The sequence below is a fragment of the Trichosurus vulpecula genome, chromosome 1, assembly GCF_011100635.1.
Source record: "Trichosurus vulpecula isolate mTriVul1 chromosome 1, mTriVul1.pri, whole genome shotgun sequence".
In the NCBI taxonomy this organism is placed as follows: domain Eukaryota; kingdom Metazoa; phylum Chordata; class Mammalia; order Diprotodontia; family Phalangeridae; genus Trichosurus; species Trichosurus vulpecula.
In genome coordinates, this window is record NC_050573.1 from 316551349 (window position 1) to 316578903 (window position 27555).

Here is a 27555-nt window from a genome sequence, read left to right on the forward strand (position 1 = left end):
CTTTGGGTACCTTATTGTTCTTCAGTTGTTTCAGTCATGTCCAACTCTTTCTGACCCCATTTGGGGTCTTGAATATAATGGAGTGGTTTGCCATTTCCTTCTCCTCTTCATTTTGCAGAGGAGGAAACTGAAGCAAACAGGGTTAAGTGACTTGCCTAGGACTACACTGCTAGTTAGCGTATGAGGCTAGATTTGAAATCAGGTCTTCCTGACTACATGCCAAAGCTTTATTCATTGTGCCAGCAGCTGCCTTCAAAAGTTAGCTCAGATAGAACCTACTATTCAAAAGCACTCTAAGACCCCCTATTAGTCACCTTTTTTCACTCTTCCAATCGTCTGATAAATTAATCCTCTCCTCGAATTATTTTATTCTAGACTTGGTGGCACCTTTTGTGTACATAATGTACCATGTCAATAGAAGATAACTGTCTTGGGAGCAGGGACTCTTTCAGTTCTGTCTTTACCCTTAGTGTTTTACACATAATTGGCCATTAAGTGTTGTGTTTAATTGAACTCAGTATTTATTACTGAGGACAGCTCAGTTAATAGTAGAAGCAATTCTGGGAAGGGGACAAAACAGACATAGCAATGCCTTAAAAGTAGCTGAAATACTGATTCCTGATTACCTCATGGAGAATAATTGTGGGCAAAATGCAGATGCTAAATGACCTGGATTGAGAGTCATTCTTATACATACATAAAAACATACATACATTTACATACACATATATGTGTGTATGTATGAATATACATGTGTATATGTGTGTATATGTATATGTATACATACATATATAAATATATACTATATATATATATATATATATAGAGAGAGAGAGAGAGAGAGAGAGAGAGAGAGAGAGAGAGAGATGTAATTTGAAGTTTTGTCTTCTGAGCACAAAGCCATTAATATTTCCTTAACATCATGTTAATTCTAAGTATTCCATTACCCCTATTACGCCTTTCATGCTATTGTCTAATCCCCTTAACTGCCAAACTTTTAGCATTAGCTATACACTACTCTTCCATTCACTATTTTTAATTTCTACCAATACAGCTTCTGTTCTCACTACTTTACTGAAACTACTCCATTTAAAGTCACTTATGAAATTTCAACTGGAAATCTAGTGATCTTTTCTTAGTTTTCATCTCACGGAATTTGAAACCATCATCCTATGCCATCAAATAGCGGGACTTTGATGACTTTTATTACTCTTCCTTCTCCCTCATTAATGCATGCAATCCATTTCTGATTCTAGCTATTTCTGCCAACAAAATATTTCCCATACCTATTCCTATTCTTTCTGCACATATTGCTATTGTTCTAGTTTAGGCCTTCCTTAGTTCTCACTTACCATAGTATGTTATCCTTTTAATTGTATCCAGTATCTCTTCTCTCCAAGACATCCTTCACACTACTCCTAAAATCTTCCTAAGTCACAGTTCCAATTACAACACCACCCTACTCAAAGACCTTTGTAGCATCACATAAAATAAAATGCAACTTTTTTATTCTGAAATTCAAGACCTATTGTATTTTAGTTTGAATCTGCCTTTCCTACTGGATTTCATACAGTTTTCTTTCAAGCAGTCTAGGTTTCAGCCACACTAAACACAGAACTGTTTCACAATCTTGTCCTGCCCTCTCCTGTCTCTGTTCATTAGCACAAGCTTATTGTGCTTTTTATTATTGTTCATTTGTTCATTTTATAAGTATCTCTAAACTATGATTCGAATTCATGAATTCCCTGAATCATGTCGCAGGGAAGAATCAGACAGGTAGCAATGCTACGATGGAATCTTGTTGATTACCACTTCAGGAGACAGTGCCTAATATAGGTTTATGATACTGAGCAACAGGTAACAGGATCCCAGACAGAAATGCTGAGTAGCAAGTTTGTGTATCAGGAAATATAATGAGGTTTATAGGAGAAACATTGTTATTAATCCAGGGTTTAAATTCAACGCAAAGTTTATAATGTCTCTCTCCAGGGCCAAAACTAGGATCAAAACTGTAGAAAGGACTGGGCAAATAGGAGGGATATATTGAGGTGCAGCTGTAATGCGTGAATTCTCTTCATTCAGGTTAGACTTGGGAACAAAAAGAGGCACTCATAAGCCATTGAACATTTTAACAAAACAAGTATACTTTTCCCTAATACAACAATAATATGCAATGAGGATATATTGAAACTAAATACCAATATATCCTTTTAAGAAGAGAATGGAAGGAGGTACTTTTGATAATTATGTCTAAGAGATGGGGAATATAAACTATACCACAGATAAAAGAGGATGTAGCTAATTTGACTACAATAAATTTACAAAGTTATTCAATTAACAAAAATCAATAGCATTAGCATGAGAAGTGAAGTCGTCAACTATGAAAATTGTTGCATCAAATTTCTTTTGCAAGAGTCAGATATTCAAGATATGTAAAGAATAAATGTAAATATTAAACAAAAGATCATTTTTCGATGTATTAAGTGTCCAATTGATCTTACAAATTTTTGAAAGAATTGAAAGCCATCAGCAATTACATGAAATATTTTCTAAATAACCAAAAACAGCCATATGATCATGTATATTTCTCCCATATATCCTACTCTGTCTCTTGCACAGCTATCACATTTTTCAGTCCTTTACTACTTCATGTGCAATTTGTCTTTTGTTTCTCTTTGTTCCCATTGTTTCATCTCTATATTCCAATCCATCCTATCCTTCAAATAGCTCACACTGTGATTTTTCTCAATCTCAGGTGAAACTATATTATGTCCTCACTCAATAAACTCATCTTAGGATAAAAGACTTCTCCAGATCTTTGCCTAAAGTCCGGTCTTCTACCTCTGCTTTCTCAGGTCACATATTCCTAATAAGACCCTTTCTTACTCTCCTTCTGAAGTATGGAAATTATATCATTTGGACACCTACTACATTAAAAATTCTTTGCTACATACAAAGATCAGGATAGGTCTTTCTTCTCAATAAGTTAGTTTTTAATCAAGTAGGTCCTTCTCTGTTAATATGAAGTCACTGCATGAATAGGCACATGAAATAGTAGGCCCACTTTCATGAGACCCATTTTTCTGGCTAAAGACAAATAGGGGAAGACTAAGTTCCATTGAGCTCCATTTAAAACACCTGCAAGTTAACTTTCTAATCATTGAAAAAAGTATTTCAGAACGAGTACTAAATAAAGTCAAATATTAAAGTAGGCCTATGCAATTAATGAAATATTAAAATAAAATGTCTAATTGCTTAAGTTTCAAAAGCAAGGATAAAGACACTATTGAGAAATACGATATTTCATCCTAGAAAATCTTAACATAATTAGGTTGAGATAAGAATATCTATAACTTTCTTATTAATAAAAAATGAAGCAATTGAATGATAGAAATAGATAACATAGCTTACATTAGTGCTTTTCATCTTCAAAGTTCTTAACAAAGATTAATCCTCTCAAAAACCTTGTGTGGTAGAGGTGTTATTATCCTGAGTAAGTACTTAGCTATTCCTAATGGAATATCATCCATAGCAGTAGGTAAAAGGTTTCAAGGGTCTTATAAATAGAATTATTAATATAAAACTCTACAGTGAATGTGCTTATGGCACTATACACACATATTTTGAGAAACAAAAATAGAGCTTTTAAAAGAAACTTTCTGAAACTGGTGAGATCCTTCATCTAATATGTATGAAAATCCAGCCTTTCTACACTATATTCCACAACGAGATATGAAACTTGTTCATATATAAATTGAAAAACAGGTAATGTTTTGTATTTACACTGTGAGTGTTCCATGTCCCAATGTAATCAAAGTTCCCATGCTCAAAAGACTGAGAATATTCTTATACATTTAAGAATAAAAACTGTTGGGGGTGGAGCCAAGATGTAAAGGCAGTAATTTGCCTGAGTTCTCCTTCGGACCCCCACAAATATCATTAAAAAAATGACTCTAAACAAATTCTAGAGCAGCAGAACCTAGAGGCAAGAAAAAGGCAGAGTGAAAGAAATTTCCATCCCAACATCACCTGGAAGGTTGACAAGAAAGGTCTGTTGTACCAGGCTTAGAGAGGAGCACAGTCCAGCACAGGCCTTTCTAGCACAGACCTGGCCCCAGAAAGCCCAGAACAGGCCTCAGAAGACTGAATCACTGACAACTGTGGCTGTTTCCAGACTTCTCAAACCACAAATGCCAAATACAACTTAGAAGGTTACACAGAAATGTCTGTTGGACCTGGGTGAGAGAGGATTGCAGTCCAGCACAGGCTCTGTCGGTACAGCCAAGGCCTCAGCAAGCCAGGAATAGGCTTGGGAGTTACTAAATCACCAGCAGCTGCTTCTGGAGCTCTCAGCCCACAGACGGTAAGAGGACTGAATGACTGCTCAGAAGGAGATTGCAGGGGTCTCTTTGCTAGCACTGAGGCAGGACTCTGTAGCTTTGCTTTTATTTGCATCTGGGTCACATTCCTGAGTTGCAGTCCTGGGGTGAAGAGGAATACTGGTATAGCAGAGTTTGTGGCAGCAATGGAAAGGGAACCCTCCTTAAAGTTCCAGGGCAGAAAATAGTACTTGTGGTCACTCACAGACCACAGCACAGACCTGGAGAGGAGTAAACACCTCTCCTTACATAATACCACTTTGGAAGAACTGAACACTTACAGGTCTCTAGAAGTATCTCTGAAAACACCTGTACAAAATTTCCTGAAGCTTGGGACAGTGTGATTTAGGAGTAAAGGCTGATACTATAAGTAATTTGGGAGAGCAAGGAATAGTTTACTTATTAGATTTATGGAAAAGAAAAGAATTCATGACCAACAAGAGATAGAGAGCATTACAAAATACAAAAGGGATAATTTTGATTATGTTAAATTGAAATGTTTTGTACAAAAAAAAAGCCAATGCAACAAAAATTAGGAGGGAAGCAGAAAATTGGGAGAAAATCTTTACAACTAGTGTCTCTGATAAAGGCCTCATTTCTAAAACATACAGGGAACTGTGCCAAACACATAGGAACACAAGTCATTCCCCAATTGAGAAATGGTCAAAGGATATGAACAGGCAGTTTTCAGAAGAAGAAATTAAAGATATCTATAGGCATGTGAAAAAATGCTCTAAATCACTACTGATTAGAGAAATGCAAATCAAAACAGCTCTTAGACACCACATCTCTCCTGTCAGATTGGCTAAAATAATAAAACAGGAAAATGATAAATGCTGGAGAGGATGTGGGAAAATTGGAACATTGTTACATTGCTGATGGAGTTGTGAGCTGATCCAGCCATTTTGGAGAGCAATTTGGAACTATGCCTAAAGGGCTATAAAAATCTTCATACCCTTTGATCCAGCAATACCACTTCTAGGGTTGTAGCCCAAAGAAATCACACAAACGGGAAAAGGACCCATATGTACAAAAATATTTATAGTGTCTCTTTTTGTGGTAGTTAAGAATTGGAAATCAAAGGGATGCCTGTCACTTGGGGAATGGCTGAACAAGCTGTGGTATATGAAGGTAATAAATAATTTTTTAAAAAAGAATAAAGACTGCTGAGGTAAAGGCAGGTTTGGAGATGTTGCTACTTTAATTTTCTCCATGTGTTTGAACCTGTGAGGGCCTTTAAAAAACAAATATCTTCAGAAAATATATTCAAATGATATCATGTGGACAGAGTGGAACATTTTCATTATTGAAAATAAACAACACATTGAATGTAGTCAATAGCTCTCAAGTAAAGTCTCTGGGTATAAAAAGAGTATATAATTTAACCCCAGTAAGTATATTCTAGATGATCTCAAGATCGTAATATCAAAAAAGTATATGATACAGTGGAGATTAACTTTGGAATTTCCTGTGGCTTTGCCTTGTAAGCAGTTGTTGGGGGATCACCGATAAAGAAAGCCAATTATTTATACTGATTGAAGCAAAAACTCTTGGATTTTTTTGAATAGAGAAATTTTGGACTGTCTGCTTTGAAATCAGTATTTGCTAACGTGGAATTTGGTAACATTTGCAAATTTGAGGGATTCTTATGTTCATCTATACTTTTCCTTTGAGTGAGCATAACTGTTACAGGTACTTGATACATACTGTGGGCAAAGTGTAGGCACCTACTAATGACAAAGGTCATCTATTAGCTTCCTTGAGATTGTATTGATGCCTTAATTTAGTAAATAAATCAATGGCCCAGTTTTCCTGAGTAGGTGTCTTGTCATCAATATACCCTAATATTTTCCAATCAAAACTAACTAATACACTATTCCCTGTCTGTGTAAAGTTCTCTTGCTCTTAAATCTATGCTCAAATTTCTCTTAATTCTCAGTTAGTGGTACCACTGGAGAAACTGGAACATGTTAATAATGGCCTCCCCAGAACTTCATGCTGGACTTCAGTCCAGTTGAGTTATTTTTCCCTTTCAAAAATCAGAATTCGTGTGTGTAGAGGAGCTCAGATGGGAGGAGCTTCACTGAATATTTGATAAGGAAAATGTGAATCTGTGGAGAAAAAGGCTCAAAGAAACGCTGATTTCAAAGGCAATACATTTATACATCATCTATGGTTCTGTTGGGAAAATCTGCATGTATTTGTCACTGTTTTGACATAAATAATTTTAAAATGCTGGACCTATTTGTGACTTTCAAAGCAGTTTAGAATGTATTTCTATTTGTTCAAAGTTTTATGAATTACAAATTTTCTAAATCTTATGCTTTATATGTCCCAGTAGAATTTTAGAAATAGTCACAATAGCATTTTTTACTAAAATAATATAGGTGATACACATGATGTTCTCCTATGCTATATGTTGCAAACCTCCCTTCAGAAAACAGTCAGAGGAAATAAAATTTAAAATTTTCATTCCAGGGAGGAATAAAGTAGGACTTTTAAAAATATTTTTGTGTTAATGATCTGATGGTTTATTTTACACTGCTTTATATTCCCTAGTTCTTTATTTATATACATGGTATCTTTCAAGCGAGACTGAAACTACATTCTTAAAAAATACCAGATTTTGAGGGCAGAGCCAAGATGGCGGCTGGTAAGCACGGACTAGAGTGAGCTCTGTACCTGAGTCCCTCCAAAAACCTATAAAAATGGCTCTGAACCAATTCTAGAACGGCAGAACCCACAGAACAGCAGAGGGAAGCAGGGCTCCAGCCCAGGACAGCCTGGATGGTCTCTGGGTGAGGTCTATTCCACACGGAGCTGGGAGCTGGGAGCTGGGAACAGAGTGGAGCAGAGCCCAGCCTGGGCGGCGTGGACGATCCAGACCAGAAGCCGGGTGCAGGGGGCCCTAGCGCCCTGAATATGTGAGCTGCGGCAGTTACCAGGCCCCTCGACCCACAAACACCAAAGACTGCGGAGAAGGTTAGTGGGAAAAGCTGCGGGAGTGGAAGGAGTTCGCGGTTCGGCTTCCAGCCCCGGGGGCAGCGGAGGTGGGGCAGCTACAGCTGTTGTTACTTCCGGCTCCAGGCCCACCTGGAGGGAGGAATTAAGTGGCGGATCACAGCAGGGGTGCACAGCCTGCCGAAGATCTGAGCCCAGTCTGGACTGGGGGTCCTTGGGGAAGGAGGAGTGCGGCTCTGACAGAGTTGGCACCTCCCCCCCAAACGTAGAACATAGAACTCTGTAATCTACAAGCAGTCATACCCCACTGAAAAACTCAAGGGTCAAGTTAGTTGGTTGGGAATATGGCCAGGCAGCAAAAACGCGCCCAGATTCAGTCTCAGACTTTGGATTCTTTCTTTGGTGACAAAGACGACCAAAACATACAGCCTAAAGAAGACAATAAAGTCATAGAGCCTACAACCAAAGCCTCCAAGAAAAACATGAACTGGCTCCAGGCCATAGAAGAACTCAAAAAGGATTTGGAAAAGCAAGTTAGAGAAGTAGAGGAAAAATTGGGAAGAGAAATGAGAAGGATGCGAGAAAACCATGAAAAACAAGTCAATGACTTGCTAAAGGAGACCCAAAAAAATACTGAAAAATACATTGAAGAAAACAACACCTTAAAAAACAGACTAACTCAAATGGCAAAAGAGCTCCAAAAAGCCAATGAGGAGAAGAATGCCTTGAAAGGCAGAATTAGTCAAATGGAAAAGGAGGTCCAAAAGACCACTGAAGAAAATACTACTTTAAAAATTAGATTGGAGCAAGTGGAAGCTAGTGACTTTATGAGAAATCAGGATATTATAAAACAGAACCAGAGGAATGAAAAAATGGAAGACAATGTGAAATATCTCCTTGGAAAAACCACTGACCTGGAAAATAGATCCAGGAGAGACAATTTAAAAATTATTGGACTACCTGAAAGCCATGATCAAAAAAAGAGCCTAGATACCATCTTTCAGGAAATTATCAAGGAGAACTGCCCTGATATTCTAGAGCCACAGGGCAAAATAGAAATTGAAAGAATCCATCGATCGCCTCCTCAAATAGATCCCAAAAAGAAATCTCCTAGGAATATTGTTGCCAAATTCCAGAGCTCCCAGATCAAGGAGAAAATACTGCAAGCAGCCAGAAAGAAACAATTTGAGTATTGTGGAAACCCAATCAGAATAACCCAAGATCTGGCAGCTTCTACATTAAGAGATCGAAGGGCTTGGAATGCGATATTCCGGAGGTCAATGGAGCTAGGATTAAAACCTAGAATCACCTACCCAGCAAAACTGAGTATCATGTTCCAAGGCAAAATATGGAGTTTCAATAAAATAGAGGACTTTCAAGCTTTCTCAGTGAAAAGACCAGAACTGAATAGAAAATTTGACTTTCAAACACAAGAATCAAGAGAAGCATGAAAAGGTAATCAAGAAATGGAAATTGCAAGGGACTTACTAAAGTTGAACTGTTTTGTTTACATTCCTACATGGAAAGATGATGAGTATGATTCATGAGACCTCAGTATTAGGGTAGTTGAAGGGAATATGCATATATATATATATATATATATATATATATATATATATATATATATATATGTATATATATGTGTATGTATATACATGTGTATATATGTATATGTATGTTTATGTATATATAAGTGAATGTATATGTATGTATCTATCTATGTGTATATGTATGTATGTGTGTGTATGTGTATATATATATATGTGTTTATGTGTATATATATATATATATGTAAAAGAGAGAGAGCAGACACAGGGTGAGTTGACCATGAAGGGAAGATATCTAAAAGAAATAAAATGAAATTAAGGGATGTGAGAGAGTAACATACTGAGAGAGGGAGATAGGGAGAGATAGAATGGGGTGGATTATCTCACATAAAGGTGGCAAGAGGAAGCAGTTCTATGGGAGGAGGGGAGAGGGCAGGTGAGGGGGGAATGAGTGAACTTTGCTCTCATCAGATTTGGCCTGAGGGGGAATACCATACATACTCAGTTGGGTATCTTACCCCACAGGAAAGAAGAGGGAGGAAGATAAAAAAAAAAAATAAAAGGCGGGGGGATGATGGAGGGGAGGGCAGATGGGGGTGGAGATAATCAAAACAAACACTTTGGAAAGGGGACAGGGTTAAGGGAGAAAATTCAATAAAGCGGGATGGGTTGGGAAGGAGCAAAATGTAGTTAGCCTTTCACAACATGAGTATTGTGGAAGGGTTATACATAATAATACATGTGTGGCCTAGGTTGAATTGCTCAACTTCTTAGGGAGGGTGGGTGGGAAGGGAAGAGGGAAGATAATTTGGAACTCAAAGTTTTAAAATCAGATGTTCAAAAACAAAAAAAATTTTTATATGCAACTAAAAAATAAGATACACAGGCAAAGGGGTGTAGAAATTTATCTTGCCCTACAAGAAAGGAAGGGAAAAGGGGATGAGAGGGGTGGGGGGTGATAGAGGGGAGGGCTGACTGGGGAACAGGCAACCAGAATATAAGCCATCTTGGAGTGGGGGGGAGGGTAGAAATGGGGAGAAAATTTGTAATTCAAAATGTTGTGAAAATCAATGCTGAAAACCAAATATGTTAAATAAATAAATTGCATTTAAAAAAAAAATACCAGATTTCTTAATAGCAAAATCTGATGGATTTGTCTTAATCCTCCTTCTTGGCATCTGAAGTATTTGAAGCATTTGACTTTTTATCCTTGGATAATCTTTACTTTTTTACATTATCATGACTCTGCTCTCTCCTGGTTATCCTCCTATTTGTGGAACTTCTGTTTTCTTTGCTGGTTGCTCTTCCATGTTACATGTATCCATCAAGGGTCTGTCCTGGTATTCCTTCTATTTCCTCTCTATACTATCACGTTTAGTGATGTCGTCTCAACCTAAATTTCTACCCTTATTTTATATTACTTAATGGCACACCCTAGTTTAGCAAAACTACATCTTTAAAAAGTATTTTTGTTTCATTAAATACTTACCAATTACATGTAAAAAAACTCACAAAATTCCATATTAAACATGTTGCAAAAGATAACTAAAATAAAATAAAACAAAAATAAAGTTTAAAAATTGTTTCAGTCTGCACTCAAACTTCTTTAATTCTCTACGTGGAGGTGAATAGCATTTTTCATCATAGGGTCTTTGGAATTGTCTTGGATCATTGTCTTGATCAGAGTGGCTAATTCTTTCACAGTTGATCATTGTTACAATATTGCTGTTCCTGAGTACAATGTTCCCCTGGTTCTGCTCACATCACTTTGCATTAGTTCATATAAGTCTTTTTACATTTTCTAAAACTGTCTTCCTCATTTTAAAGCATGATAGTATTCAGTCATAATCATGTACTACATGTCCAGCCATTCTCCAACTAATGGGCATGTCCTAGATTTCCAATTCTTTGCCACCACAAAAGAGCTGTTCCTTTTCCTTTTTCCTATGATCTTTTTAACATTTAAACCAAATAGTGTTATTTATGGATTAACAAATATACACAGTTTTATTTTTTTAGTTCTTTGGGTGAAGTTCCAAATTGTTCCTCATAATGTTTGGACTAGTTCACAATTCACCAACATTGCATTACTCTCCCAAGTTTTCCACTCCTTCTCCATCATTTGTCATTTTCATTTTCAATCATATTAGCCAATCTGTTAGGTGTCTGGTCATATCTTAGTTGTTTTAATTTGCATTTCTCTAATCAGTCATGATTTAGATAGTTTTATCTGAATATTGGTAGCTTTGATTTCTTCCGAAAACTGCCTTTTCATAGCCTTTGACCATCTAACAACTAAAGAAAGCTTCTTTAATAAATTTTGCTCAATTCCCTAAATTTTGAGAAACAAGGCCCATGGTCCCACAGCTAATAAATGCCCAAAGCCAGATTTGAACTCTGGTCTTCCTTCCTCCAGGTCCAGTCCTCTATCCACTGAGCTACTTAACTTCCTCTGGTTATATCCTAAGGAGACTGCTGCCTAATCTGATCAATTACTGTACATCCATAAATGGGTGCCAATGACTTTATGAGTTGTTTCCTCCTAGGTAACTGTGATGTTTATAAGTAATTTTCTAATTTGTATCAACAGTTCCCTGTATGTCCTCATATTTATCTGATAATTTTGTATATTTCTTTATGAAATGGTAAGGATAAGTTGCTGTGGTACATGTATGTTTCCACAAAGAATAAGTGATATAAGGCTAATGATAACTTCTGGATCTTAAGGAAGAAACAAGCAGCTATAAGATAACAACTAAAGCACTCAGCAAGTGACCATGTTCTGTGAAATAATCTAGAAATTTAAAGCAGCAAAAAAGTAGGGGCTTAAATATTTTGCCATGTAGATGTTGCCACATAGAGGAAAGAGGGACCCTAAAATCAAGGTTGCTTTCCCAGCCTGCATATAATTGCCAATCCATAATACCTCAGCTTGAGTTGGTAGAAATTTGCAATATTTTTTTTGCTTGTTGTGACATTGTGAATATCTGTGGATGTGTCTTTTGAACTTATGGGGCATGGATCAGTCCTGGAAAGCTCTGAAAATCTTATTCTTAAAAATAACATATTTAATTTGTCTTTTGACAGGGCTTTTTGGTATTCTGAATACAATTATACTAATAGGTCACATTTATATGATATTTTAGGGTTTACAAAACTCTATGTGAATATTATCCTAATTGATGTGCTTGATACCCCCTGTGAGAAAGATACTATAAGCATTATTTTCATGCCAGTTTTAGAGATGAGACTTGAAGAGATCAACTGAATTATATTATGGCTATTTTAGTTATTATTATATGGTTATATTAGTAAATTTCAGAGGTTGGGTTCGAATCCAGTCAGTCTTCCTGATGCAAAGCCCATGCTAATATGCTAACACACTAGCATGCTAACATGCTAACACTGAGTTTTACCATTATACTATGAATCTTCCCAATCAGTATAGCAGGTCAATATGAGACATATTTTGAGATAGAACGGGACTTGCAGTGTCCCTACCCTTGCCTTTGTATAGGCTATTTATTTCTATCTATAAAACGCAATGCGTAGCAGATATGAATAAAATTCTTATTGACACATGATGAATTGTCTGTAAGAAACATGTAAGACATATTTTGATATATTGACAAGTGTTTATTAGCAGTGATTTGCAATCAATTCAGGATAGACTAGAGTTTCCTAAGAACAAGCAGTAAAAAGAAAAAAAAATCTATTGAATAGAGTTCTACCCATCTAAATTTTCTAAGGAGAATTTGCTAAAGTAGTTGGTGACAGGGGACATCTTGTGGGCAAATCAGTTATTAGGTTATTCAGAAAAAAGAATGGGTAAGTGTAGGAGAAAGTAAATTTCTATATGAAGACAAGTGGGGAAAAAAAACTCTATAAGGGAAAATATAAAAACAAATGAAGAGATAATGCAACTTTTATCTGTATACATCCCCAAATCACTAAAGGAAATATGATTTTAGAGAAGAGAAACCACTCTGTTATGTTTCCTGTAACTTTAATACAAATTTAAATTACATTTACCAGAAAGTTCTTTATAAAGTATTATAATCTAAATAAAAAGTCTACTTCTAGATCAGGCCCTCATTTCATTCTCTAGATCTCTCTCTTTTTTTCTGTCTCTCTCTGTCTCTGTCTCTCTGTCTCTGTCTGTCTCTCTCTGTATATACACACATATATCTATCTATCTATCTATACATATATACATATATATAGATATAGATATATGATATATAATTTCTGGCTCTACTCTGCACCCAAATTTTAGAATCCTCCCCCTGCATTATATCCTAAAGGATAATAAAAGAAAATTTACTCAATTTTTTTTCTGGTAAAAATAATCTTTTAAGAAATCTATTTTGAAGTTCCACCTCAGACCATAGCTAGCTGTATTATCCTTGGCACATCACTTAATTTCATTAAAATTGTTCCTTCATCTCTAAAATGAAGATAATAACTGTGACATTACTTTCACTGGAGTAAAGGAAAAGATAATGGAGGAAGATGTCTCACTTATATGAAATTAAGAAGAAAGGAAATAGAGAAAGTCTCAACAAGGTTGTCATTTTTTTTTATGAAGTGAGGCAAAGCCCTCATAAGGGAGATTGGGACAAGAGAATTATGTGAGAGTTTTGAATGGTAATGAGAAGATTTGGAACAGCCACTTTGAAGAGTAGTATAGTGATTCAGTGAGGGAAGAGTAGAATGATGACCTTGTTTCAGTGAAGGCCCACTTGACTTCATGTACCATATTTTTTTAGTCTACCAAATCAGCATTAGTTTGTGGTTTTGTTCAGTTTTATTCAGTATCACACGAATTAAAATCAAACACGATGGGCAGAGTAATCCAGTGTTAGAATTTGATAAAATGTTACCAATGATAAGACATGGAACAAGAGAATCAATACATTATACACTAAGAGGGGAACGATCAGGTAGAAGGGGCAGTGTAGCCGTTGCAGGGTTGATGGCATTGAAAATAATTGATAGAAGAAATGGAAGATGAAAGAAAGAATTACGAGTATGAAGAAGAGTTAGAATCCTCAAGGCTTAGGGAAAGATATCATTCAAGGTATTTCACGAAAGTGGAAGTGAAATATTTATGGGTGATAGAAATATCCAAACATCATTGTGTGTAGTTGGTGTGGAGTGGTCATGTGAATTGACTATATTAAGAAAGTGGAAAGTTAGTGTATTTGAGGGAATATCCATATGTATTTTAAAGTTCCCTTTGCATGAATACAGAAGAGAAAAAAAAGGGAAGGACTATAAGAGACAGGCATGAAATCCTGAGGGAAGGAGAAGAATGTCCTTGAGGTAAATATATAAAGTTCACCAGGATCTACAAGGGTAATCTTTTTGAATAGAATGAACCTCAAAAGAAAAGTAACTGTGTCATGGTGGTACATGTATCATCTGGAATTGACAATGGGAAACATGGACTATTCTAATCCTTCTATCACAACCAATGAGTAAGGGATAAAAATGAAAGTACAAGTAGTCCTGTGGAAGGTGTCAAGGAAAGCAGAATCATCAGGACATATCCAGGCTTCAGTTAATGCCAGAAAATGAAAGTGGTGAGAAAGGAAGAAATGAAAAATGAAAGTTCATTTGTTAATAATAAACAAGTGTTCAGGGAGCTGGGTTGCATTATTACATTCTACTGCATCATTGTTGGTCTTCCTGAGTCTGATTTTTTAGCTAATTACAGAACAGCAATTCAGCAATAGGCTGGTCACTTGCTGACCGTATTATTGTTCTAACCCATGCTGCAAAGAATATTTTAAATAGCTCTTAGTCCTATGTACCCCTTCTGTTGAGTAGTGTTGGTGGAAGAGTCAAGGTAAGGGGGCCAAAGAGTATACAGAACTCATTGTTTTTAAAACATTTAGCAAACCTCAATGTTGGTACTACCATGTTAAATTTAATATCTATCTATCTAAAGAAAAAATATGTATATTAAACTTCTGGCTTCATAAACAATCCTATTTTTATTGTTTTTAGAATCATCATAAAATTAATTTTGCTACCTCCTTCATCAGATTCTCTAAAGAGAACCAGTAAGACATCTTCCATTTATATTTAATTTCCCCATTCTACCTCCAAATATATTTCTACTTCCACAGTTATTTTGGTTTCATTTATAATTAAAAATGATATTCAGATCATTTATTTCATTTAGTAATACACTCACTCGTTGAACAATGGTCAAGAATTCCATATATATGTTACAAAAATTAAATAAATAAGGATAGAGGATAAAATATAGAAACAAAGTTATACAATTCTTAGCAACATGTGACCCCTTTCCTGTCATTCAGCTATTGTCTTTTGTGAAAGAAAAAAAGGGATTAGAGGAGACTGAAGTGTATTTTATTGATTGTCCTGCAACATTGCAGCATTCCCTAAAAGAGGTTTCTATTAGAGTTCTACCTCACCAGCTGCACACACAAAATAAGCAAACAATAGAAAACAAGACCAAAAAAGCACATAAACAGTGCCTCAAAGATCCTAACCTACTAGTCCTTCAACTTGCTTTTTTTCCTATGATCTACTCCTCCACTATACCAGTTTTATATAAATATATGATCATACCCTTGATTATGCTATCATCGATAAGTATTGCACTTCTATGTTCACAAAGTCCAAAATTCCTTAATCTGATCATAATTTGTTGTCATCCTACATTTCCTTCTGCTCGCAAACCCTACCCTGTTTTTTATCTTTATCATGCTATCCATCCTTCAATTCTTTCTCAGGCCCTTACTCTTATAATGGCTCTACTCTCTTCCCTTCCTCATCTCCTCTTTCTTGTCTTGACTCCTTAGTTAATCAGTTCCACTATCCTCTTTTCTTGATTCTTTTACCCCCATATCTTATTAAGATCTTGCCCATGCCTCAGGCTTGAATTACTTCAGCTGTTCACTGCCTTGGCTTCTATTTATATGTTGCTGAACAGAGCTGGAGGGAAAAAAAATGTGTTGATGAGTTCCATTACAAATTTATGCTACATAATAACAATTTAACCCTTGCTACAAGGCAATTATTTTATATGCCTATTTAACGAAGATAATTTTCTAAACCTTTTCATGCCTCCTCTATCTTCCTATCTTCCCCGCCCCATGTCAATTGAGTTGTCTCTATTTTTTTCTGAAAAAAAAGAGGCAATTTACTAAGATGTTATTTCTTCCTAAATTCACCTCACTCAGATACCTTCCATTACCATTTCTTCCTACAGCCTTCTCTCATATCATGAGGGGGCCCTTCTACTTGCTAAACAAATCCCTCTACATTCACAAGTGATTCTTTTTCCTCCTATCTTCTCCAGTAGATTGTCCCATCTATCATATACATGCTTTTACTAATCTTCAACCTCTCATTGTCTATGGGCTGTTTCCTACTGCCTCCAAATATCCCTATGTATCTCTCATTGTTGAAAAAACTTCACTTAATCTGTCCACCCCCACTAACTATTGTACTATATCTTTCCTGACTTTCATAACCAAATTCCACGTACATAGTTTCCATTTCCTTTCCTCTCTCTTAACTCTCTGCAGGCTGGCTACTGAGATAATCATTCTACTGAAATGACTCTCAAAAGTTACCAGTCATTTCTTAATTTCCAAATCTGATGGTTATTTCTTAGTTTGCATCCTTCTTGACTTCTCTGTAGCTTTTCACTCTGTTGCTCACCCTCTTCTCCTTAGAACCTGGAAAATCTTGAGAATCAGAAATACAGCAGGGAGGGGAATGAAGCAAGGCCTCCTGAACTTCAGTCCTCAGATGTAATTTACTATAAGAAGAAAAGAACCAGTATGAAGATATATTCAAATGTGGGAAGATTTCAGGTACTAAGGCTTTTAAAGCACTAAAGGAAGTTCCAAGAGAAGAAGGTAACTGAGTCCGAATGATGAAATATGGAGACTGAGGCAGGTTCCTGGAACATTGGTCAAGTTCCTTTGGAGGGTATATAAAAGAACAAGAACAGGTTGGGAACACCTGCAGAGGGTATGACCTTCAAAACTGGAGAGGGGGGTCTCAACACTAATGATTTTACATATCCAGTGAAATATTCATCAAAGTCTCAGAGGATCCTGGAAATACATTTTAATTTCCATATAATGGTATATCATATGTTTTCAGATTACTCTGAAATTAAAACATTTAGACTTAATGTGTCTGTGTTGCCAACTACTAATTGCATATTGTTACTTAGTTGTCTCATTATCCTCTCAAACTCAGTATATTCACAATGGAACTCATCATCTTCTTAACTAAACCTGTCTTTCTCCAAAGAACTTCTTAGTTCTTTTGGATGTATTACTCTTCTGTAAGTCACTCAAGATCATAGCCTTGGACATACATACATATGTATATTTACTCTTTACTCTCCCTCACCCTGAAACATCCAATCAGTTGCCAAATTTACTTTGTCAACATCTCTTAGCTCCCCTCACATGGCCAGTAAGATAGTAGATGACTTCAGCTCCTTTCAGTAACTTCCATTCTTCATCCTGTTCAGTCAGTCCTCCATACAGCTGTCAAATTAAACAACTCGGATCAGGTCACTTCTTTATACAAAAATGCTGTTACTTCTAAGATAAAATATATACATATTTTAAGAATGGCATCATTACTGGTGAATATTTTTCCAGATTTATGCTTTATTATGTGTTATTACTCAGTTTACATGTATATTTAATTTGGCTTGGTAGCTGTCCCTACAAGTCAACATTCCATTTCCCCTTCACATAGGCAGCTTACCTCCTTTTGCCTCTTTTCCATATCTAGAATCCTTTCTGTGTTCATTTCTGACCTTAAGTATTTCTTTTTTTTTTCTGCCTTAGGCTTTGGTCTTTGCATAGAAGCCAATTTGTGTACTTGAGAAGAACGTAATGAATATGCGTGTATGCTTCAAGATTACTTTTTATTTTTTTGATCACAAGATCAACTAGGGATTTAACTCACAATAAAACTTAATGTACCTTTGTGAATGAATGCAACTACTTTTCTTAATTGAACTGGTTGAGATATTGGACTGTTTTATTGAACCAATAAAAAGACTGATCCCAATTTTGGCAACATAGTATTGTACACTTAGAGGAAATGAAATGAATATATTCATCTACTAGTGAATCCCTGAGAACACAAATTCATGTAATCCAACTGAAGAGTAGCATTTTGTCTGATTATAATAAGCCAGTAAGTTTCAAATTTGTGGATGTTACCCTCTCCAAAAATTCTCTGCTAAAGAAATTATCTTCCGTATCAGATTTGAAAATAAATGACAACAGCAACATCACTACAAATATACATTTTATAAAAAATGGAGATACTTTTTATACATTTTATATCAAAAAGACTCACTAAGTAAATCAATAAAAACAATAATTGCTAACAATTATTGAGGGGATTTAAAGTTTTTAAGTGTTTTATATACATTATACTGCTTTATTCTCACCACAAACACCGTGAATTAGGTGTCATTAACTAGCATTTTACAGATGAGGTGGCTGAGGTGGATCACAAAGACAGTAAGTGTCTATGGCAAAATTTGATCTCATGTCTCTTTGATCCCAAGCCAATTATGCTACTTAGTTACTATCAAAATAAAATCATTATAATGAAGAAAAAATATTTTGTGACTGTTCTGTGGGTTTTACTCTTTCTTAATTGTACCAAAACCTGAGACTATAAAGTTGGCGTCTTTTTTCTGTCCATCGTATTATTACAACAACTCTAACATAGTTCACAGCCTCTACTTGGCTTATAACTAACATTACTACGGGTTATCTGGCTATTAAGGGGAGCATAAGATGACGCTATGAGATGGATGAAATTGTATGGATTGTTTTTTATAGTAATTGCCTATTTATCAGTGTTTTGCTATCCTTCCTGGTACGAACAAGAGGGACGAGTCCAGTAAATGTACACCATTTGCCACATTGTGTCCTCATGGCAGGCAAAATTATTATTAAATTAGATCATGAAGGCATTATCTATTAATAACATTTTGGCACTGGAGGGCCTATAAATAATGAAGAAAGTGTTTTTTCTGCATTCATTCCTAAAGTGGTGTTGTAGTGAGGAGAAGCAGCAGAAGCAGCAGCCATAGAAGAAGAGAAGGAGGGGGAGGAGGAGGAGGAGGAGGAGGAGGAGAAAGGAGGAGGTGGACAAGAGGAGGAGGAAGAGGAAGAGGAGAAGAAGAGGAGGAGGAAGAGGAGGAGGGGAGGAGGAGGAGGAAGAAGAAGAGAAGAAGAAGAATGATGTTGCTGTTCCATCATTTTTTCAGGATTGTGTGACTCTATGATCCCATTTGAGGTTTTCTTGTCAAAGGTACTGGAGTAGTTTGCCATCTCTTCCTCTACCTCGTTTTACAGATGAGGAACTGATACAAGCAAGGTTAAGTGTTTGCCGAGGGTCACACAGCTACCAAGTTAGAGGCCAGATTTGTACTCAGGAAGATGAGTCTTCCTGACTTCAGGCCTGGGACTATTGACTGTGCCACTTAGCTATCCAAGAATTCAAGAAGACCTGAGTTCAAATCAAGTATCAGGCATTTACTAGCTATGTATTCTTGGGCAAGGCAATTAACCTGTTTGCTTAGGAGGCAGCCAGGTGGCTCAGTGATTAGAGCACTGGGCCTGGAGTCAGGAAGACCTGAGTTCAAATTTGATCACACTTATTAACTGTGTGATTCTGGGTAAGTAACTTAACCACTATTTGCCTTAGTCCCCAGGAAAATGAAATAGTAAATCACTCCAGTATCTTTGCCAAGAAAACTCTATAATATGGACAATATGGTGCATGGGGTCACAGAGTCAAAGACAACCAAACAACTGAACAACACTATGTATTAAACACTATAGTGAGCGATAAGAATACAAAGAAAGTAAAAAAAAATGCCTCCTACTCCCATGAGGGAGACAGCAGGAGAAAAAAAAAAACAAAACTAGGTTCGAAAATAAAAAGCTATGTACAGGAAAAATTGGAAGTAATCCATAGAGGCTAGGCACTAATATTAAGGGAGACTGGGGAAGATTTGAAGATGGGATTTTAGCAGATACTTGGAGGAAGTTAAGGAATCCAGGTAGCATAAATGAGGATGGAGAGTATACTAATATGGGAGACAGCCAGTGAAATGGGCAGTCAGGAAATGGTATACTTAGCTGCATACAGATCTGATGTGCCTATCCATTTGTCTTTCATTTAACTTCTATAAAAATTGATAAAAGTTCAGTTTGCTATGAGTTCCAGTCAATGGACTAAAAGTCAAGTCAAAGACTAGCTAGAAATTTAATTCAAGACATATTTCCCTGTCAACAAATAACTTTCTTATGTTCTCAGGATGTACATTTATCCTGGGAATATTACAGTTCTGGCATTGGATGAAAACTGTTTGCAATTCTACAACATCATAAAAGCAAAGACAAGGTAATTTTAAAAGGTTGCCATATTGATTATTATGCATTTGAGCAAAGAGTACTGCCCATTTCCAACTGTAGTTGTCTTATGCCACTGCACGACATTAGTGTATGAAATAAAATCCCTATCCACTCCTTACATTCATGAGCAACTGAAAATCATTACAGTAATTCAGATTCACTGCATGATAAGTTTTCATTCATTTTAAGACATTTAACTTTAAAAGTATACCACCTGGTTCAGCTTTGTGCACTTTATCCAAGAACGTGATGTGTTTGGAAAGAAAACCAGAGGGCAAAGTGATTTTCCATTTCCTTACTCTGCTTGCTTGCAATCTAGTCTCATAGCTTGTGTTGTTTGATCTTCTAGGGGGTAGATTTTTTTAAATTGTCACTTTATTACACAATACAGAAAGTGAACTCCTAGAATATTTGGATTTTGTCTACAGGTTTTCCATTTAAACTTTCTTGAATATAATCTGCATGTTTATTCCCCACTGGGTACAGTCATCTTGACAAAAAAGAAATTAAAAAGGAAACCTTATTCAGCTCTCTGAGGCCTTTGTGGTCACAACCTAAGAAGCCACATCACAGTACACTGCGAGCAATTAAAAATCATTCTGTACGTGGGGGGAGCATAGCAACATCGAGGAGAGAAAAGACATTATCCACACATACTCAAATAGCTATCCCAGAACTAACTTTTCCAGGCTAGAAAATGCACCCAAGCATGACAGAGATAAATTCCCTCCTGCATAAGCTATGTTCAGAAGTCAAGGGCAATGCACATTTGCTAGTTTTGTAGAATTTTAAAAAAATATTATCCCTAAGTGTGTGTCAAGTATGCATCCCATATACTGCATATGACTCTTTGTAAAGAAAGCTTAACAACTCACATGAGTTCCTTCCTACCAGAAATTTTAAATTTCAGGAACAAAATACTCATATAGATTTATATAAGAAACAGAGAATGAAGGAATATTGAATAAGCACTTAAAATGATTAACAAATGTCTGGTCTCAGAATCAGAAAGTCCTGGGATCTAGTAACACATCTAACACAAACGGACTGTGTGACACTGAGCAAATCACTTAACCTCTAATCACTGGCAACTGTCTGAAAATATGGGAGTTTTTTTCATTAGGAATAACTTATAGCAATGAAATGCCATGTTCAGTTGAAAAACCAGAAGCAAATAAAAAGAAATTGAGAAGTATACTTTGATGGCACATTTGGATAAAATATTTACTTCAAGTCAAGGCCAGCAGGTGATTGCACTCTTACATCTTTCCCATATCCTTCTTTCTAATTCCACAGGTTTCACAACTTTTTTGGTAAATGGTATTTTATACTTTTGCCAATTACATGTATAGATAGCTTTCAACATTCATTTTTATAAGATTTTGAGTTTCAAATTTTTCCTCCCTCCAATTCCCCCTCCCCAAGACAGCAAATAATCTGATATAGATTATACATATTCAATGTAAATGTATTTCCACATTAGTCATATTGTGAAAGAAGAAATAAAACAAAAAGGAAAAGCCACAAAAATGAAAATAGTATGCTCTATATGAATTCAGACTCCATAGTTCTTTCTCTGTATGTGGAAAGCACTTTCCATTATGAGTCTTTTGGAATTGTTGTGGATCATTATATTGCTGAGAAGATCTACGTCAGTCATAGCTGATCATCCCACAAAGTTGCTGTTACTGTGTACAAGGTTCTTCTGCTCACTTCACTCAGCATCATTTCATGTAAGTCCAGGTTTTTTTTGAAATCCACCTGTTCATTATTTCTTATAGCACAACAGCATTCCATTACATTTACATACCACAACTTCTTCAGTCATTCCCAATTGATGGGCATTCCCTCAATTACCAGTTCTTTGCCACCACAAAAAGGATTGCTACAAATATTTTTTGTACATCTGGGTCATTTTCCCTTTTTTATTATCTCTTTGATCATAAAAGACTTATTAGTGGGATTACTGGATGAAAGAGTATACACAGTTTGATTTCCCTTTGGGCATATTTCCAAGTTGTTCTCCAGAATTACTGGATCAGTTCACAACTTCACCAACAATGCATTAGCATCCCACTTTTCCCACATTTGATCAAACATTTAAGTAGTTTCCATTCCTGTCATGTTAGCCAATCTGATGGGTATAGGGTGGTACCTCAGAGTTGTTTTAATTTGCATTTCTCTAATCAATAATTCTTTAGATCATTTTATATGCCTATAGATAGCTTTAATTTCTTCATCTGAAAATTTCCTGTTCATATCCTTTGACCATTTATCAATTGAGTAATGACTTGTATTCTTATAAATTTGACTCAGTTCTCTAACATATTTTAGAAATGAGTCCTTTATCAGAAACACTGGCTGGAAAAATTGTTTCCATCTTTCTACTTTCCTTCTGATTTTGGTTGTGTCGATTTTGTTTGTGCAAAAGCATTTTTAAATAATGTAATCAAAATTATCCATTTTGAATTCCATTATGTTTTCTGTCTCTTGTTTGGTCATAAATTCTTCCCTTCTCCATAGACCTGAGAGGTAAACTTTGCTCTCCTAACTTGCTTATAGTATAACAATTAATGTCTAAACCATGTTCCCAATTCAAACTTATCTTGGTATAGGGTGTAACATGTTGGCATATGCCTAGTTTCTGCTGTACTATTTTCCAGTTTTCCCAGCAATTTTTGTCAAATAGTGAGTTATAATCCCAGAAGCTGGAGACTTTGGGTCTTTCAAAGAGGAGATTACTAGGGTCATTCACTACTATTTTTGTGTACTCAACCTATTCCACTGATCCAGCACTCTATTTCTTAGTCAGTACCAAATAGCTTTGATGATTGCCATGTTATAATATAATTTTATGTCTGGTACGGCTAGGCCACCTTCCATTGCATTTTTTCATTAATTCCCTTGATATTCTTAACCTGTTGTTCTTCCAGATGGATTCTGGTATTATTCTTTCTAGCTCTATAAATTTCTTTGGTAGTTTGATTGGTATGGCACTGAATACATAAATTAATTTAGGTGGAATTGTCATTTTTATTATGTTAGTTCAGCTTACCTGATATTTTTTTTCCTACTGTTTAGAACTAACTTTATTAGTGTGAAAAGTGTTTTGTGATTGTGTTCACATAGTTCCTGGGTTTGTCTTGGCAGATAAACTCCCAAATATTTTATATTGTTTACAGTTACTTTAAATGGAATTTTTCTTTTTATCTCTTGCTGCAGAGCTCTATTGGTAATATATAGAAACATTAATGATTTATTGGGGTTTATTTTATATCCTGCAACTTTGCTAAAGTTGTTAATTATTTCTAATGATTTTTTTAGTTAATTCTCTAGGATTCTCTAAGTATACCATCAAATATCATCTGCAAAGAGTGATAGTTTTGTTTCCTCATTCTAATTCCTTCCATTTCTTTTTTCTTCTCATTGCTAAAGCTAACATTTCTAGTACAATACTAAATAATACAGGTGATAATGGGCATCTTCATTTCACCCTGGATCTTACTGAAAATGCTTCTAGTTTATTATCATTACAGATAGTACTTGTTGATGGTTTTAAATAGATACTGTTTATCATTTTAATAAAAGCTCCATTTATTCCTATACTCTCTACGGATTTTACTAGGAAAGGGTGCTGTAAATTTATCAAAAGCTTTTTCTGCATCTATTGAGATAATCATAAAATTTCTATTGGTTTTGTTATTGATATTGTCGATTATGTTGATAGTTTCTTAATATTGAATCAGCCCTTCATTTCTGGTATAAATCCCACCAGGTCATGGGGTACCAACCTCATGATAAACTGCTGCAATGTCTTTGCTAATATTTTACTTTAAATTTTCATCAATATTCATTACGGAAATTGGTCTATAATTTTCTTTCTCTGTCTTGGCTCTTCCTGGTTTAGGTATTAGCACTATATTTGTGTCACAAAAGGAATTTGGCAGAAGTACTTCATCACCTACTTTCCCAAATAGTTTATAGGGTATTGGAATTAATTGTTCCCTAAATGTTTGGTAAAATTCATTCAGAAATCCATCTGACTCTGGAGACTTTTACTTAGCAAGTTCATTGATGGATTGTTCAATTTCTTTTTCTAAAATGATGTAATTTAAGTATTTTATTTCTTCTTCTCTTAATCTACACTATATATATATTATATATATATATATATATATATATATATACATGTATATATAATATACATACATACATATATGTATGTATATATATTAGCCCCTTTCACTTACTTTTTCAGATTTATTGGCATACAACTGGGAAAAATAGCTCCTAATAATTGCTTTCATTTCCACTTCATCAGTAGAGAATTTACCTTTTTCCTTTTTGATACCTGTAATTTGGTATTCTTCTTTGTTATTATTAAACCAAATTAACTAAAGGCTTAATGTTTTTTTCACAAAACCAGCTCTTCATTTTATTTATATGTTTAAAAGTTTTCTTGTTTCAATTTTATTAATGTCTCCTTTGATTTTCTGAATTTCTAATTTCATATTGGGGATTTTAAATTTGTTCTTTTTATATATTTTTTATTTTATATCCCATTCATTGATCTGCTCTTTCTCCATTTTATTCATATAAGCATTTAAAGATTGAAAATTTCCTGTAAGTATTTCTTTGGCTGCATCCCATAAATTTTGATATGTTGTCTCATTCTTCCCATTCTCTTTGATGAAATTATCAATTGTTTCTATGAGGTGTTGTTTGATCCTCTCTTGTTTATGATTAGAATATTTGGTTTCCAATTAAGTTTTAATTTTTCTTTATAGGGCCCTTTATTAAAATTGATTTTATTGTATTATGATCTGAAAAGGATGCATTTAATGTTTCTGCCTTTCTTTATGTGCTTCTGAGGTTTTATGCCCTAATACATGATTATTTTTGTGTGTATGCAGGTTCCATCTACCACTGAGTAAAAGGTATGCTTTTTTCTATCCCAATTACATTTTCTCCAGAGGTCTATCATATCTAACATTTTTTAAAAATTATATTCACCTCATTAAATTATTTCTTCTTATTTTTGTGGTTAGTTCTGAGAGGGGAAGGTTGAGGTCCCCCACTAGTACAGTTTTGCTATCTCTTTCTTACTTTAGCTCACTTAACTTCTCCTCTAAGAATTTGGATGCTATATCAATTGGTGCATATGTGTTTTGTATTGATATCACTTCATTAACTATGGTACCTTTTAGCAAGACGTAGCTTCCTTCCTTCCTTATCTCTTTTAATTAGTTCTATTTTTTCTTTTACTTTATCTGAGAACAGGATTGCTAACCCTGTTTTATTACTTCAGCTGAAGCATAATACATTTTGCTCCAGTCGTTTATCTTTACTCTGCATGTGTGCGTGTGTGTGTGCGTGTGTGTGTGTGTGTGTGTGTGTGTGTGTGTGAGAGTTTCTGCTTTACATATGTTTCTTGTAAACAACATATTGTAGGATTCTGATTTTTAATCTACTCTCCTTTTTGCTCACTTTTTATGGTAGAATTCCTCCCATTCATATTCACAGATGTGATTACTAACTATGTACTTTCCTCCATCCCATTCTCCCCCTTTTAAAACTATTTTCTCTTCTTTTATCTTTGTCACTATTCACCAGCATTTGGCTTCTGATCACCACCTCCCCCCAATCTTTCCTCCCTTCTATCATGACCCCTCCCTTTTCTTTCCCCTTTTTCCTCATACTTTTGACCTCCCATCTGCCCTCCCTTCTATCAACACACCCTCCCTTTTTTCTCCTTTCTCCTCCTACTTCTCTAGAAGGCAAGATAGATTTTTCTACTTTGGTATGTATGCTATTTCCTCTCTGAGTAAAATGCAGTGAGAGTAAGGTTCAAGCAATGCTCACCACCTCTTTGCTTCTTTCTCCAAAAATATGTCTTTCATGCCTGTTCATGTGATATAATTTACCCCATTCTGCCTCCCCCTTTTCTTGAAGTATCATTTTTTTTATTCCCTAATTAATTTCTTTTATCATCACATCAAAGTCAATTTATACCTATACCCTCTGTATAAATATACTCCATCCAACTGTCCTAATACAGATACAGTTCTATTTTCTTTCTTTTTTTGGGAGGGGGGAAGGCAAGGCAACTGGCGCTAAGTTACTTTCCCAAGGTCACACAGCTAGTAAGCGTCAAGTGTCTGAGGCTGGATCTGAATGAGGGTCCTCCTGACTCCAGAGCTGGTGCTTTATTCACTGTGCCACCCAGCTGCCCCATAGAGATACAATTTGTAAGAGTTACAAATATCATTTTCCCATGTAAACAGTTTAACCTTATTAAGTTCATGCTGATCTCTCTTTCCTGCTTAACTTTTAGGCTTCTCTTGAGTCTTGTATTTGACAAGTTTTCTATTCAGCTCTAGTTTTCTCATTAAGAATGCTTGAAGGTTCTCCATTTCGTTGAATATCCATCTTTTTTTTTTTTCCTGAAACATTATGCTCAATCTTTTCTGGTTAGTTCATTCTTGATAGCAATCCAAGTTTCTTTGCCCTCTGCAATATCATATTCCAAGCCCAATTCTAAAGGATTAGAAAATCCTTTAATGTAGTGTCTGCTGAATCCTGTGTAATTCTCACTGTGGCTCTTTAATATCTGAATTGTTTCTTTCTGGCTGCTTGCAGTATTTTCTCCTTGACCTGATAGTTCTGGAATCAGGATACAATGTTCCTTGGAATTTTCATTTTGGCAGGAGATTAGTGGATTCCTTCAATGATTGTTTTACCCTCTGATCCTAGGCTATCCATGCACTTTTCCTTGATAATTTCTTGAAAACGCTGTCCAAGCTCTTTTAAAAAAAATCATGGCTTTTAAGTACTCCAATAATTCTTAAGCTGTCTCTATTTCCTCTATTTCCAGGTCAGTTTTTTTTCCAATGTGGTATTATATATTTTCTTCTATTTTTTCATTCATTTCATTTTGTTTGACTGATTCTTGGTGTCTCATAGAGTCATTAGTTTCCACTTTTCCAATTCTAATTTTTAAGACATTACTTTCTTCAGTTAACCTTTGTGCCTTCTTTTTCCATTGGGCCAATTCTATTTTTTAAAGAGTCGTTTTCTTCAGCCAATATTTGTTCATCCTCCTCCAAGCTGTTGACTCTTTCTTCATCATTTTCTTGCATAACTCATTTCTTTTTCCAGTTTTTCTTCTACCTCTTTTACCTGATTTTTAAAATTCTTTTTGAGCTCTTCCAAGAA

General features: G+C 35.4%; 1 long non-coding RNA gene across 1 annotated transcript in view; it reads left to right on the forward strand.

Annotated features, from left to right (window-relative positions):
- The window catches only part of LOC118847496, a 59925-nt gene extending 39618 nt beyond the window's left edge, over positions 1 to 20307 (forward strand). Inside the window, exon 3 of the long non-coding RNA XR_005010217.1 lies at positions 20243 to 20307. This is a non-coding gene — a long non-coding RNA (uncharacterized LOC118847496). The remainder of the gene's footprint in view (positions 1 to 20242) is intronic.
- The last annotated feature ends 7248 nt before the right edge of the window (positions 20308 to 27555 follow it).